The sequence below is a fragment of the Grampus griseus genome (genome assembly GCF_964374135.1).
Source record: "Grampus griseus genome assembly, chromosome: 2".
NCBI lineage: Eukaryota > Metazoa > Chordata > Mammalia > Artiodactyla > Delphinidae > Grampus > Grampus griseus.
Window position 1 is genome coordinate 140,786,768 of NC_139018.1, and position 15,638 is coordinate 140,802,405.

Here is a 15,638-nt window from a genome sequence, read left to right on the forward strand (position 1 = left end):
GCGGCGTGCTGCCGGGAAGACCCGGCCCGGTTAACGGAGCCGGAGCCGCTCCGTCCGCAGCTCCCGGGTGAGCGCCGCCGCTTCAGTGCTTCTCGACGGCACGGCTTCAGATCCGACTGGAGCCGAGGTCTCTCCTTCCCTACCCGGGCGGACGCTGCCTCGCCGCCCCGACCGGCTTCCTCCGGCCCCTACCCCTCAACGGCGAGAGATCTAGGCTAGCTTTCTCCGCCACCAGCCCTGGGACCAGGAGCATTTATTTATTCGCGGAGCGGCGTGGGTGCCCGAGCCTCGAGAGTCGGCTGCTAAAGCGCCGCGGAGCGGGAACGGGGCGGTGAGCGGGCGCAGCAGGAAACTCACCTCCCTCGGGGGTCGTGCCGCCCCACGGCGCGGACTCGCCTGCTCTCGGGTCGGGAGAGCTCAAATCTCCTCCCCCGAAATTCCCCGGAAGCGCGGCGCGGCCGAGGCGAGCGCGGCGATGTAAGGGAGGAGGCTAACGGCTCCTGCTTCAGGAAGGGCATGTTCGGAGGGGCGGCCGCGGTGCGCTGCCCGCCCCACCGCCCCCTTCCCACCGGCCCCTCCCCACCGCCGCAGCTGCTGCTCCCGCACTGCGATAAAAGGTGCGGCCGCACTTCCTGGCGCGAGACCGGCGCTCGCCGCCGCCCGCTCAGGCGGCTGCGAGGCGCCGGGCTGGCCGTTTACTGACCGTTTCGCGGCTACCCGCCAGCGTGTCGGCGACGCCGCCTCCAGCATGGGCTGTGCCCAGAGCATCCACGCTTCCGAGAGCCGGGTGGTGTACCACGGCGGCAACGAGGCCGAGGACGCGCCGGGCCCCGCGGCGCCGCCGTTGCAGCCCGGCGGGCCGCGCCTCCCACCCGGCCAGACGACGACCGCATCGGCCCGGTCCTGCGGCTCCAGCCTCGTGGAGTCCGAGTCAAGCGTTGGCAGCAGCAACGGCAGCACGGTAAGGGGTGCCGGGCGGGCAGGGGCTTCGAGGCTTTGGTCCGCGGTGAAATTCGGGCTCCGTGGCGCGGCAGGTTTCCCACAGGGACGGGTGGGGCTCCCTCCCGGGCCGCGGTGCCCTGTCGCCCGGCTTTGGATGACTTTGACGGACGCCAGCGGGCCGTCTTGCCAGGGCAGCGACCGGAGGCGGACCAACCCTAGTCCTGGGCACCGTGCTTAGTAGAGTTGTGCTTAGGACGCTTTCCGAGCCGCGGCTTCGGTCCCTGGGACACATCCGACCCGACGTGTCGAGCAGGAGGGACCTCTGTGAACTTGACCCAGGCTCTTGAATCCATTACCTCCCAAACAGCGGGTACAGAGGAACACCGCCCCCCTCCCCCCCCCCCCCCCCCCCGACACCAGCCCAGGATATTCTGGCGCGACCCTGAACGTTAAGTCAGTGTGAACTTTGTTCCTTTGGTTCTCGTGGTGGAAAGGGAAGGCTGGCTGGCACTGTGAAGCCGGGGTACTGGACCCTACCACCGTGTTGCGTTTTCCCTCTGTCAGCTTTGCACAAGCATGCAGTTGCAGTTTTCCATTTTCTTTGGGACTATTAAAATGTAATCTGGAACATCAGCTTTGCTTCATTGCACATGTATTTGAGGTTCACTTTCATTAGCATGCATGTTGTACCTGAAGCATATGTAATTAGAAAATAGTATCAGAAACGCGATTTTTGAAGCGTTCAGCAGAACAAAGTTAATTTTTTATTAAGCGGTCTTACTGGGACAGTTTGTGACTGTGTTTTTAAATTGCATGTCTTCTCCAGCGCCTAATCCCTTGGCTATGTTTTGTCAGAGTTTCTGGGCTTAGTCTTTGTTAAGGTTTTCTAAAGGGAAGGTATTTTTCCTTTTTAGAAAAAGGAAAACAATGTTCATGAAGGCAGACTGCAGCAGCTTTCGGGTTCTCTGATTTGAAATGTTAGAGCTGGAATTCACGCGTTGGTTTATGTATTATTAAACTAGGGGAAAATATTCCTGTATGAATGGCTGCAGATTGTTGAGGATCATCCCTCTGGTTGCTGCTGTGTTTTAAGAGTCATTTGCAAAACTGTCTTGATTTTCTTGCTTATTGAGTACTGCTAGACCTCCCAAATTAGAGGGATAGAAATTGGTTCATTTTCTGTCTTAAATTACTAGCAGTCATCGTGCCTTTTCTATAAAAGTGAAAAGTCTTTTTCAGTGTTGCATAACACAGATGAAGTGATTTCTCCCCCTGTCTTGCGCTATCTGAAAATTCAAATTTATTCTGATGATCAGATTTGGATTCCTTCTCCTACAGAGTCTTTGTAGAAACCTGTGATAGTTTTAAACTATTAACCTAAGCTGCTCTTAATGTCACTGTAATGCTTGTATGTTAAGCTACCTAACTGGCTTAAAAAAAAAAAAAGACGTCACAGGTGAAGTTGAATATGGAAGCTTTAACAGCTTTCAAGTGTTTGACCCAAATCTGATATTGGTTATCTTGCATTAAGTAGTATTAAACTTTTAGTCACTAACGTAGCTTTTTAAGAAAGAGTCCTGGGTCCTGGGTCCTGAATTCACCCAGGTGTCTTGTAAGCATTTCCAGTGTAGCAGCTTGCTCTTCTGCCATCCACATTGCCTAGAGGTCCCCTGTGTTTCTAAGAGTCTCAAGTATTCTGCCCATTGTCAGACCATTGTCTTGAGTTAGGGTCCAGAAAAATACATTCATCATTACAGTGCTTAATCCACTGGTATGCGTATAGTGGTGCTAAATAAATGTTTGTTGAGTTTTATTTTTGTTGTTAACTGAAGAAACTTTTTCAGTCCCTGGAATTGGATTCCATGAAACCTCCAATGTAGGCTTTAAGGTTAGGTTTTTCAGGAGGAGGAGTCAAATTATAAATAACCCCACAACCATAGAAATAATAGTCCCATGCTTGTTATTCATGAACTATATATGTTGATACCACATCTCAGTTACAGATATTTGTAATTAGGCATATCAGATAATAGGCAGAGGTAAATATCAGCATTTTTTTAGTTCAGTATTTTTTCTTTAAGGAAATGAATCTTGAAATTAAGATATTCAATATACTTTGGAAATTTAAAAACCCATGTTTAGGGAAGATAAGTTTTCAGCAGTTTAGCAAAGTCAAATTATTGTATAATGAATTTGAATTCCTTTATATTAACATATCAAGATCCAATTTTAGTTCATTAAAAATATTTTTCTTAAAAATATATTAAGTTAGGTTATTGTTGAGTGAATTCCAGTCAGAAATTCATTGGGGAAGTTTTTGTATTTCTGTAGCATATAGTAAACTCCAGTTCATCAGAATGCTTGGGAGTTGATAATCAATTGCGTTCTCCGATTAATCATCCCCTACACCTGTAGCGTATCCCACATGTGTTCCATGAAGCAATTTGTGGACTGTTAATAAGTATTAAATGAATAAAGTGTCCGTGGTCAAATTAGTTTGGGAATTACTGGCTCAGACTAAGTTTGGCAGATTTCTTTCATACAGGATTTGTCAGAAAGCTTAATTTCCTAAAATGCACTGTGAATCTCCAAGTGGTGTTTAGAGTGTGCAACATTTCCCAAACGTGTTTGATTATGGAGCCCATTTGTTGAGGTATATCTTAGGCCACATGTTAAGACACGATTCCTAACATGAGATACCGATATTCAAAGTACAAGAAATGTACTTAACAGTAAAACTCAATAAACATAATCTGCTTCTTAATGATTCCAAAGGTACTTTAGGATCTTGTAATACATTAGACTGGGTCATCTTTATGAACGTATTTAAGTATTACTAAAAAATACTCTGGCTGTTTATCCATTTCAGGAGTTATAGTCTATGTGGTTACAGATAATGAATGCTGTGTTCAGTTTGAACACTTACAGTTTTGTATCAGGATGCACTCTAAACTGTAACATTTAATATTTTCTTGTCAGTCTTTAGATTTACTCCGTTTTCCCTTTCCTTAGCTAGGACTTTGAGTTGCCCTTGAAAGATTTATGTGAGTATCCGAGGAGACCCTACGCTCACCCTCCCTCCCTTTTTGCGAACACCTAGTGCACGGCTGAAGACGGATGCCCTCCCCACCGTGTGTCACTGATCAGCTCTGTGAGGGGCAGTCACGTCTGTTTTGTTCCCTGCTGTGTCCCCCCACACATTAGGCCTTCCACAAACATTGGTTGAATTGGAGAATTGTGTGGACTAGACAGCCAGCCCATATAAAGGAGAAATAGAAACCAGTTTTAACTAGAGTGGAGGCTGTAGAATTTAGATTTGGTTTTTGGAAGTCTCTGGTACTGCTCTTTCAGAGCATTTGTGCTCAGAGAATAATGTATTTCCACCCTGGTAAGCCCAGTAGATTTCCCTATAGAGATTTAAGGATTAGTGCAGCTGGGTGGGCAGAACACAACAGGTGTCAGATGATGGCGTGGTCACACGCTAACCTCTAACCAGGGGTTACTGCCTTCAGCTCTCAGACCGATTCTCCATTTGTCTATCTCTAGTATTTGCTTGTGTCATTTTTTTCCCCCACGTAGTTTTCTCTTATTTTTCACCACCTTTCCCTTCCTCCTAGTCTTCCTCCCTCCTTTTCCCTGCCAGCCCACCATCCTCCACAAAACTGGTGAAATTACCCACCCTAGTCCACCAAAGTTTAGTGGTTTCTTGGTGTTTCCTAGCTATGGAATAAAATTTGTTGCCTGCTCTTGACATACAGCGTGGATTAATCAAATTTTTATATTTTCCTAAAAGAAAGTGAATTTTTCTTTGTGTGTGACCTGAGTGACCCCCACCCCTGCAACTAGGGGTCACCGGCCCTTCATAGATGATTGGAGTTACTGAAAGTTTCCCTGTGAAAGTGTGGTTGAGAAAATGAGACCCAACTTTCTGTTCCTGAAATAGTGACTATAATTTTATCTTGAGCTTATGGGCTGTGAGTTCTGTCATCACTGTGTTCTTATGCCTTTTGGTATATAGAATCTCATTATCTTGCCAGGCCTAGCTATAAAGATAACTGCTTTTAAAATTTTTCTTGAATGCCTATTATATACATAAAGTGCTTTGTATTTTATATCTATCTATCTATCTATCTATCTATCTATCTATCTATCTATATATTTAGTGCTTAATATCATTGCCACTATAACTCTAAGTTTGGTTCTTAAGAGTGATGTTATGAATGTCACAGCTCTATCGGCTCAGACCTGCCCTGGGCTGGCCCTGGCCCTATCCTTGCTGAAGTGAGTGTTGGGATGGGACCTGTGGTCCCTTCTGGCACAAATGTTCCCTGTGAAGTGGCTTATGACACTGGTTTTCCCTTGGACGGCTTGCCTGTTTGGATTGAGTTCTTCAGTAAGGGAAGGTTTGTGATGTGAGACCGCAGGGTGAGGCAGACATCTCAGAATAACCTAAAATGCCTTAATGGGCAGAGTATTTTTAAAAATTAACATAAAAAGAAATCAAAGAACAGAGGGAGAAGTTGCTTAGGACATGAGTAAGCCCTTGGTGGTATCCAAAGTCAGTGGCTTCAGCCTGGTTTCTCAACACAGTGGAATGGTAGGAGGCATTGGACTCTGAAGTTCTTAGAGAGTAGACTGTTCATATGAGTAATATCCCCCTTTCCTTGATGCCTCCTACGTGGTAGGCACTGTGCTGGATGCCTTTCAGATATAATCTCCTTTCAACCCTGTGAGGTGGCTAGTGTCATTTCCCTTTTGCAGATAAGGCGCCAGAGGTTAGAAACTCACCCAAGGCCATACATTAAGCTGGGATTCAAAGCCATTGCTCCTGGTGCTTACCTCCTGGCTTGTTGCTCTGAGAACCACCTGTCTCTATTACATCTACCATTCTGTGGCCTTCTGCTAGGCAACAGACATCGCAGGTCCACCTGGGTTTTAAGCAGGCATCCTGACTTCCTGGGGCAGTTGGTTCCAGGCCTACCTTAGGTTCCCATGTTTGTGGAAGTCGCAGCCATATTCAGCCCTATCCCAGTTAACTCCTCAAGTAAGGCATTTTGTGAGGCCCTCTGATCTGTCCTCTTCACTCTCTAAAATGAGTTGGCAGGCATCCCTCAGGGGTACTTTTTCCTCTCCCTCGTGCTCAGGCTGCAGGTAGCCTTCCTTAGCCAGGACCTCCGTAGGAGCCAGCCTGGAGTGCAGCCCCTCGCCCCCTTCTTCTGCCCACAGTTCTGCACATACATATCCTCCCAGACTTAGGCCCAGCTGAAGTCTTTCTTGAGGCCCTGGTTATACTTGCACTCTCTTTCCCCTGCTCTTGGGACTTTCTCCTATAGCCCTTGTGGGCTCGGTTTTCTCTTTTGAGCCTCCGGCTGGATTATAGGCCACTTAAGGGCAAGGACTGTGTCCTAGTTTCATTACGGTTCCCCAAGTGTTTCGCACACTAAGTAAATGTTCGGATAAATACACCAGTCTCTAAGGCTGAAAGGGCTTTTATTCATATTCCACGGGTCTATCTCACCTGTTTAAATTTAACCAAAATTATTGGAGTGTGTTGTTAAATGTTTTAATAAAAAGCCAAAATACCCTGAAGCCAGTGATTCATCTGTGGAGGGATTAGTAAAGCTTTTGCCTCTCATTTTGGCCGTGTCAGGGTTGAGCAGTGTTCCTGGGTCTCGTCCTTCTCTTCTACTTTTGTTCTGCTCTGGTAAGAAGAGTGGTGGAATATCTTGTCAGAGAGCTGTTTTGACAAGTTTTGTGTTGCAGTTTCTTAGCTACAGGCCTCGTATGCAGTTTGTCCATCTATATAGACAGGAAGGATATCACAGATTTCCCCAGACTTTGGGGATGGCCTCAAAGAACTCAGCAAGGGGGGCTTGCCAGTTCTTTTATTCTGTGTGGGTTGGAAGCACACCTTCAGTCTGTTGAGTTCATGCTCATTTACTGTCTGCGTGCCTCTCCCTTTCGTGTCCTGCTAGTGTAAGTACAACAGCTGCTTCAGCCTTGTCACTCTGCTCATGGGACAAGCAAAGGGCTGGTGGCACATCAGCAGTTTCCACGTGGTCTTCAAATGTTTGCGGTTGCCGGCAGGTCCCTCGTGAGGTGTGTTTGAAAGAACGGAGGTGGAGGAGCCGGAGGTGTTTGTTTTTAAGTCCAGCACTGTGAGGTACCAGCTGTGTAATATTTGGCAAGTTCTGATCCTAAGTTTTCTCAAGCATAAAATGAGACTAGAATACCTGGGTTTTGGTGAGGATCACTTAAAATAATCTGTGTGAAAGTGTTTTGTAAACTCCAAAGCACCAGTACATATAAGGATTGATCTTTTTCTTTCAGTTACCTTTTTCAAAGGCAAACTTTGCTCCAATATATATGCTTCTTTTTGTTTTTTTGCTAAATTTTTTTTAAGATTTTTGTTTTTTGATGTGGACCATTTTTAAAGTCTTTATTGAATTTATTGCAACATCGCTTCTGTTTTATGTTTTGGTTTTTGGACTGCGAGGCATGTGGGATCTTAGCTCCCCGACCAGGGATCGAACCCACACCACTTGCTTTGGAAGGCAAAGTCTTAACCACTGGACCATCAGGGAAGTCCCTATCTGCTTATTTTTTAAAGCACATCTCTTCCTTTTTAAAATATATTTTTGTCTTTTCCCTAATTACCTACCACCTAGATTCTGCTGTTAACACTTTCTTTTATTTGCTTTACCACTTCTCTCTATCCCTTTATCCACCCAGAAATCCATTTTACTTTTGGAGTCATTTCCAAGTAAGTTCCACATATCAGTATACGTGACTCCTGAACACTTCAGTATGCATATCACCTAGAATTAAAAATTTACCTTTTTTTTTTTTGTACAAGTGTGTATGCTCGTGTAATGCAAATCTCTGTCAGGATACAGAATATTACCATCACCCCAGAAAGTTCTCTGTGTTCCTCTTGCATTCCTAACCCCACCCACTAACAACCACAGGTTTTTTTTTTTAACATCTTTATTGGAGTATAATTGCTTTACAACGGTGTGTTAGTTTCTGCTTTATAACAAAGTGAATCAGTTATACATATGTTCCCATATGTCTTCCGTCTTGTGTCGCCCACCCTCCCTATCCCACCCTTCTAGGTGGTCACAAACCACCGAGCTGATCTCCCTGTGCTATGCGGCTGCTTCCCACTAGCTATCTATTTTACGTTTGGTAGTGTATATATGTCCATGCCTCTCTCTCGCTTTGTCACAGCTTACCCTTCCCCCTCCCCATATCCTCAAGTCCATTCTCTAGTAGGTCTGTGTCTTTATGCCTGTCTTACCCCTAGGTTCTTCATGACATTTTTTTTTCTTAACTTCCATATATATGTGTTAGCATACGGTATTTGTCTTTCTCTTTCTGACTTACTTCACTCTCTATGACAGACTCTAGGTTCATCCACCTCATTACAAATAGCTCAATTTCGTTTCTTTTTATGGCTGAGTAATATTCCATTGTATATATGTGCCACATCTTCTTTATCCATTCATTTGTCAATGGACACTTAGGTTGTTTCCATTTCCATCTCCTGGCTATTGTAAATAGAGCTGCAATGAACACTTTGGTACATGACTCTTTTCGAATTATGGTTTTCTCAGGGTATATGCCCAGTAGTGGGATTGCTGGGTCATATGGTAGTTCTATTTGTAGTTTTTTAAGGAACCTCCGTACTGTTCTCCATAGTGGCTGTACCAATTCACGTTCCCACCAGCAGTGCAAGAGTGTTCCCTTTTCTCCACACCCTCTCCAGCATTTATTGTTTGTAGATTTTTTGATGATGGCCATTCTGACTGGTGTGAGATGATATCTCATTGTAGTTTTGATTTGCATTTCTCTAATGATTAATGATGTTGAGCATTGCTTTCATGTGTTTGTTGGTAGTCTGTATGTCTTCTTTGGAGAAAGGTCTATTTAGGTCTTCTGCCCATTTTTGGATTGGGTTGTTTGTTTTTTTGTTATTGAGCTGCATGAGCTGCTTCTAAATTTTGGAGATTAATCCTTTGTCAGTTGCTTTATTTGCAAATATTTTCTCCGATTCTAAGGGTTGTCTTTTGGTCTTGTTTATGGTTTCTTTGCTGTGCAAAAGGTTTGGAATTTCATTAGGTCCCATTTGTTTATTTTTGTTTTTATTTCCATTTCTCTAGGAGGTGGGTCAAAAAGGATCTTGCTGTGATTTATGTCATAGAGTGTTCTGCCTATGTTTTCCTCTAAAAGTTTGATAGTTTCTGGCCTTACATGTAGGTCTTTAATCCATTTTGAGCTTATTTTTGTCTATGGTGTTAGGGAGTGATCTAATCTCATACTTTTACATGTACCTGTCCAGTTTTCCCAGCACCACTTATTGAAGAGGCTGTCCTTTCTCCACTGTACATTCCTGCCTCCTTTATCAAAGATAAGGTGACCATATGTGTGTGGGTTTATCTCTGGGCTTTCTATCCTGTTCCATTGATCTATATTTCTGTTTTTGTGCCAGTACCATACTGTCTTGATTACTGTAGCTTTGTATTATAGTCTGAAGTCAGGGAGCCTGATTCCTCCAGCTCCGTTTTTCGTTCTCAAGATTGCTTTGGCTATTCGGGGTCTTTTGTGTTTCCATACAAATTGTGAAATTTTTTGTTCTAGTTCTGTGAAAAATGCCAATGGTAGTTTGATAGGGATTGCATTGAATCTGTAGATTGCTCTGGGTAGTAGAGTCATTTTCACAATGTTGATTCTTCCAATCCAAGAACATGGTATATCTCTCTCCATCTATTTATATCATCTTTAATTTCTTTCATCAGTGTCTTATAATTTTCTGCATACAGGTCTTTTGCCTCCTTAGGTAGGTTTATTCCTAGATATTTTATTCTTTTTGTTGCAGTGGTAAATGGGAGTGTTTGCTTGATTTCACTTTCAGATTTTTCATCCTTAGTGTATAGGAATGCCAGAGATTTCTGTGCATTAATTTTGTATCCTGCTACTTTACCAAATTCATTGATTAGCTCTAGTAGTTTTCTGGTAGCATCTTTAGGATTCTCTATGTATAGTATCATGTCATCTGCAAACAGTGACAGCTTTACTACTTCTTTTCCGATTTGGATTCCTTTTATTTCCTTTCCTTCTTTGATTGCTGTGGCTAAAACTTCCAAAACTATGTTGAATAAGAGTGATGAGAGTGGGCAACCTTGTCTCGTTCCTGATCTTAGTGGAAATGGTTTCAGTTTTTCACCATTGAGGACGATGTTGGCTGTGGGCTTGTCATATATGGCCTTTATTATGTTGAGGAATGTTCCCTCTATGCCTACTTTCTGCAGGGTTTTTATCATAAATGGGTGTTGAATTTTGTCAAAAGCTTTCTCTGCATCTATTGAGATGATCATATGGTTTTTCTCCTTCAGTTTGTTAATATGGTGTATCACATTGATTGATTTGCATATATTGAAGAATCCTTGCATTTCTGGAATAAACCCCACTTGATCATGGTGTATGATCCTTTTAATGTGCCTTTGGATTCTGTTTGCTAGTATTTTGTTGAGGATTTTTGCATCTATGTTCATCAGTGATATTGGCCTGTAGTTTTCTTTCTTTGTGGCATCCTTGTCTGGTTTTGGTATCAGAGTGATGGTGGCCTCGTAGAATGAGTTTGGGAGTGTTCCTCCCTCTGCTATATTTTGGAAGAGTTTGTGAAGGATAGGTGTTAACTCTTCTCTAAATGTTTGATAGAATTTGCCTGTGAAGCCATCTGGTCCTGGGCTTTCGTTTGTTGGAAGATTTTTAATCACGGTTTCAGTTTCAGTGCTTGTGAGTGGTCTGTTCATATTTTCTGTTTCTTCCTGATTCAGTCTTGGCAGGTTGTGCATTTCTAAGAATTTGTCCATTTCTTCCAGGTTGTCCATTTTATTGGCATAGAGTTGCTTGTAGTAATCTCTCATGATCTTTTGTATTTCTGCAGTGTCACTTGTTACTTCTTTTTCATTTCTAATTCTGTTGATTTGAGTCTTCTCCCTTTTTTTCTTGAGGAGTCTGGCTAATGGTTTATCAATTTTGTTTATCTTCTCAAAGAACCAGCTTTTAGTTTTATTGATCTTTGCTATCGTTTCCTTTATTTCTTTTTCATTTATTTCTGATCTGATTTTTATGATTTCTTTCCTTCTGCTAACTTTGGGGTTTTTTTGTTCTTCTTTCTCTAATTGCTTTAGGTGCAAGGTTAGGTTGTTTGTTCGAGATGTTTCCTGTTTCTTAAGGTAGAGTTGTATTGCTATAAACTTCCCTCTTAGAACTCCTTTTGCTGCATCCTATAGGTTTTGGGTCATCGTGTTTCCCTTGTCATTTGTTTCTAGGTATTTTTTGATTTCCTCTTTGAGTTCTTCGGTGATCACTTCATTATTAAGTAGTGTATTGTTTAGCCTCCATGTGTTTGTATTTTTTACAGATCTTTTCCTGTAATTGATATCTAGTCTCATAGCATTGTGGTCGGAAAAGATACTTGATACAATATCAGTTTTCTTAAATTTACCAAGGCTTGATTTGTGACCCAAGATATGATCTATCCTGGAGAATGTTCCATGAGCACTTGAGAAAAATGTGTATTCTGTTGTTTTTGGATGGAATGTCCTATGAATATCAATTAAGTCTATCTTGTTTAATGTATCATTTAAAGCTTCTGTTTCCTTATTTATTTTCTTTTTGGATGGTCTGTCCATTGGTGAAAGTGGGGTGTTAAAGTCCCCTAGTATGAATGTGTTACTGTCGATTTCCCCTTTTATGGCTGTTAGTATTTGCCTTATGTATTGAGGTGCTCCTATGTTGGGTGCATAAATATTTACAATTGTTATATCTTATTCTTGGATTGATCCCTTGATCTTTATGTAGTGTCCTTCTTTGTCTACAACCACAGTTTTTTTTTCCCATTGTAAATTATTTTTGCCTGTTCTAGGTGTCATATAAATAGAATCTTAAAGAATGTATTCTTTTGTGTAAGGCTTTTTTCATTCAGCGTAGTATTTTTTTTTTAATAAATTTATTCATTTATTTATTTTTGGCTCAGTTGGGTCTTTGTTGCTGTGTGCAGGCTTTCTCTAGTTTCAGCGAGTGGGGGCTACTCCTTGTTGCGGTACATGGGCTTCTTATTGCGGTGGCTTCTCCTGTTTCAGAGGACGGGCTCTAGGCACGTGGGCTTCAGCAGCCGTGGCTCGAAGCGTCTAGAGCGCAGGCTCAGTAGTTGTGGCGGACGGGCTTAGGTGCTCCGCGGCATGTGGGATCTTCCCAGACCAGGGCTCGAACCCGTGTCTCCTGCATTGGCAGGCAGATTCTTAGCCACTGTGCCACCAGGGAAGCCCCAGCATAGTATTTTTGAGATTCATCTATGTTGCTTTTTTTTCTTGCTGAGTATTATTCTGTTGTGTGACTAGATCACAATTCACTTGTTCATTCTGTTGTTGAGGGATGGTAGGGCCGCTCTTAATTTTGGGCTATTAAGAATACAGCTGCTATGAATATTCTAGTATAAATCATAATGTGGGCATATGCTTTCATTTTTCTTGGGTAACTACCAAGAAGTAGAATTGCTGGGTCATAAGATAGCTATTATATTTAGCTTTTTAAGAAACTGCTTGACCTTTCTCCAGGGTTATACAATGCCACACTCCTGCCAACAGTATATGACAAAAATGTCGTTGGTCTACGTCCTTGCCACCGTTTGGTGTTATCAGTCTTTTAATTTAAGCATTTTGGTGGGTGTGTAGTGGTGTCTCCTTGTGGTTTTGATTTTCATTTCCTTGATGGCTAATAATTTTGAGTATGTTTTCATGTGCTAATTGATTGTTTATATAACTTCCTTTTTGAAGTTTTTATTTTAACTGTTTTTTATTAAAAGGAAATATAAATGTTTTCATGATCTCTGGGTAGGGGAAGGACTTATTAAACAAGTTACACAAAGCAGTTACCATAAAGGAAAGGGTTAATAAATTCAACTAAGTTAAAATAAAGAACTTCTCATCAAAAGAGAGTGAAAAGGAAGGAAACCATAAACTGGAAGAAGATATTTGCAACACATAACACCAGTGAAGGATTGGTATCCAGAATAAATATAGAACTCTTACAGTAGATAAGAAAAGGACAGCCCAGTTGAAAAATACACAAAGACTCAGGGAGCTTATCAAAGAGGAAACCAAATGACCAATACATGTGTGAAAAGATGTCAGCCTCACTGGGGAAATGCAAATTAAAACCACAATGAAATAACATTTTACACCCACCAAATGGGCAAATGTTTAAAAGCCTGACAGTATTTTTGAGGAATTCTTCAACACTGTAAGTAAAAGCATAAATCGGTTGGAAAACCGATTGGAAAACCATTGTCATTACCAAGTAGAGTTAAACATGTGACCCTATGACCTTGCAATTTCAGTCCTAGAGACACATATGTGTATTGAAACATGCATAAGAATGTTCATAGGAGCATTGCCTTTAATAGCAAACTTTCTGATAAAACCCAAATATCTCTCAGCAACATAATGGATGAATAAGTTGTGATATGCAAAGGAATGCTTTTCAGCTTTGAAAATGAATGGCTTAAAAAAAAAAAAGAAGAGAAAATGAATGGCTTATAGGTACAGATATGAACATAGATCAATCTCAAAAACAATGTTGAAAGAAAGAACTTATAGAAGAATTTATAAAGTATAATTCTTTTTATTTAAAGTTTAATAGCTAAATCGTATGTTATATAGGAATATATGTGATGTACCTATAGATATTAAAACTATAAAGAAAACTAAAGAAATAATTACAATAAAATTCAGTTAGGCAGAGAAAGTTTATTTTACAGACTAAAATGATTAGCAGGTTAATTTGAGTGCCTAGTACAGAAGATACAGGAGCCAAGCAGGAGGCCCTGCCCTCAGGGCAGAAAGAGTCCTCTCTGGAAGTGTGGGGCAGGCCTCTGACCTGGAAGTGAGGATGAGGCCTGAGGGATGGAGTGGGTGTTCTGAGAACTGGCAGGAGCTTGGTCTCAATTGGTCAGAAGGTGCAGAGGGAGGAAGGGAGGGAGGGGTTTGGCCTGGGCTAAGAAGACTGGGAGGACCTGGATGGGTAGAGAATGGGGGTGTGTATGGGGTGGGGGGGGTTGCTGCCTTGTTCCACAAACAGCGAGGAGGTTGACCAGGGATAGGAGGGAAGGCTTGAAAGCCAGGTTAAGGAGTTTGAAGTCCATCCTGTAAACTTCAGAGAACTTTCATTTTCAGCACTGTAGTTACAGGATGAATGTATTTTATGAAGATTAAGTTTTAGGAGGAAAGTGCACTGGGTGGGGTAAGGAAAAGTTAGAGGCAGGGCATCACCCAGGGGGCTATCGTGGTGGTTCAGGCACAAGGTATGACCAGGTGTAACTAGGTAGTACAGTGGTTTGGGAAAGGAAGGAAGGAAGAGCTGGCAGGCTAGGGAATGGATTGGATTTGGGGAGTGAGGGATGAGGGAAGTGGAGGGTGACTCAGAGGTTGGGGTTTACCAGCTTAGAAGGACTGTGATAACATGCTCAATTTCTGCAGTGCCGTATAGTTGACTGGGCGCTATTTTTTTTTTTTTAACTGAAGTATAGTTGATTTACAATGTTGTGTTGATTTACAATGCTGTGTTTTCTGGTATACAGCAAACTGATTTTATATATATATATATATATATATATATATATATATACACACACACACACACACACATATATATTCTTTTTCATATCCTTTTCCATTGTAGTTTATTACAAGATAGTGAATATAGTTCCCTGTGATATACAGTAGAACCTAGTTGTTGATCTATTTTATATGTAGTAGTTTGTATCTGCTAATCCAGAACTCCTAATTTATCCCTCCCCCCTTCCCCTTTGGTAACAGTAAGTTTGTTTTCTAATGTCTGTGAGTCTCAGAATTGTTTCTCTCCATGGAAATCTTTAGTAAAAGGCGAAAGATTTATTTGATCTGAAGAGAAATCAGAGTATACTGAGTGCAATTTTTATACATCATCTCATTTGATGTTCACCAAACTCCTGTGAGGTAGGAAGGAGGGATTTTATTTTCCCTGTTGAAGACCTAAAAGAAGCAGAAATTTAAAGAGATCAAATGACTTGCCCAAGTTTGTGGTGACTGCTTACAGAAACAGGTCCACTATAATAGCATAGGGTAGAAGTCAGAGGAAAGAGAGGGAATTTTTAAAAGCCTTTCTTGTATCTTGGTTCTGGATTTATTTTATAAAAGTTAACTTTTATTACTTTTTCTCTTACAAAAGTAATGTTCATTTTAGAAAACTTGAAAAAGAAAAGGACCTTAAATTGCATAATCAGGAGATAGCTACTCATAAAATGGTAGTATGTTTCCTTCCATCCATGTAGATCACTTTAAATAACTGTAATTAAAAACTATTTTTTAAAATGGTTTTATTCTTTTAGTTCTAGGAAACATTTAATAGTTATTTCTTCAAATGTTGTCCCCCCCGTCCATTTCCTCCTTCCCTTCTGCAGATTCCTCCAAATGATCGGATTTAGGCACATCTTTGATCTGTCCTCTGTATCTCTTCAGTTTTCTTTTACTTCCCATCTCTGTGCTATAGTCTGGGAGGGTTCTTTAGCTCACTCTCCTAGCTCATTGATTCATTCCTCAGGGTCTACTCAGCTATCTAGCCCTTTGAGTTTTTGTTTTTTAAATTTATTT

At 41.8% G+C, this 15,638-nt stretch overlaps 1 protein-coding gene across 1 annotated transcript in view; it reads left to right on the forward strand.

The window, feature by feature from the left end:
* The first annotated feature begins 877 nt into the window (after positions 1-877).
* The window catches only part of PDE8A (phosphodiesterase 8A), a 135,848-nt gene continuing 121,087 nt past the window's right edge, over positions 878-15,638 (forward strand). Inside the window, exon 1 of the mRNA XM_082649261.1 lies at positions 878-961. The gene's annotated coding sequence lies outside the window, so the exon portion shown is untranslated. The remainder of the gene's footprint in view (positions 962-15,638) is intronic.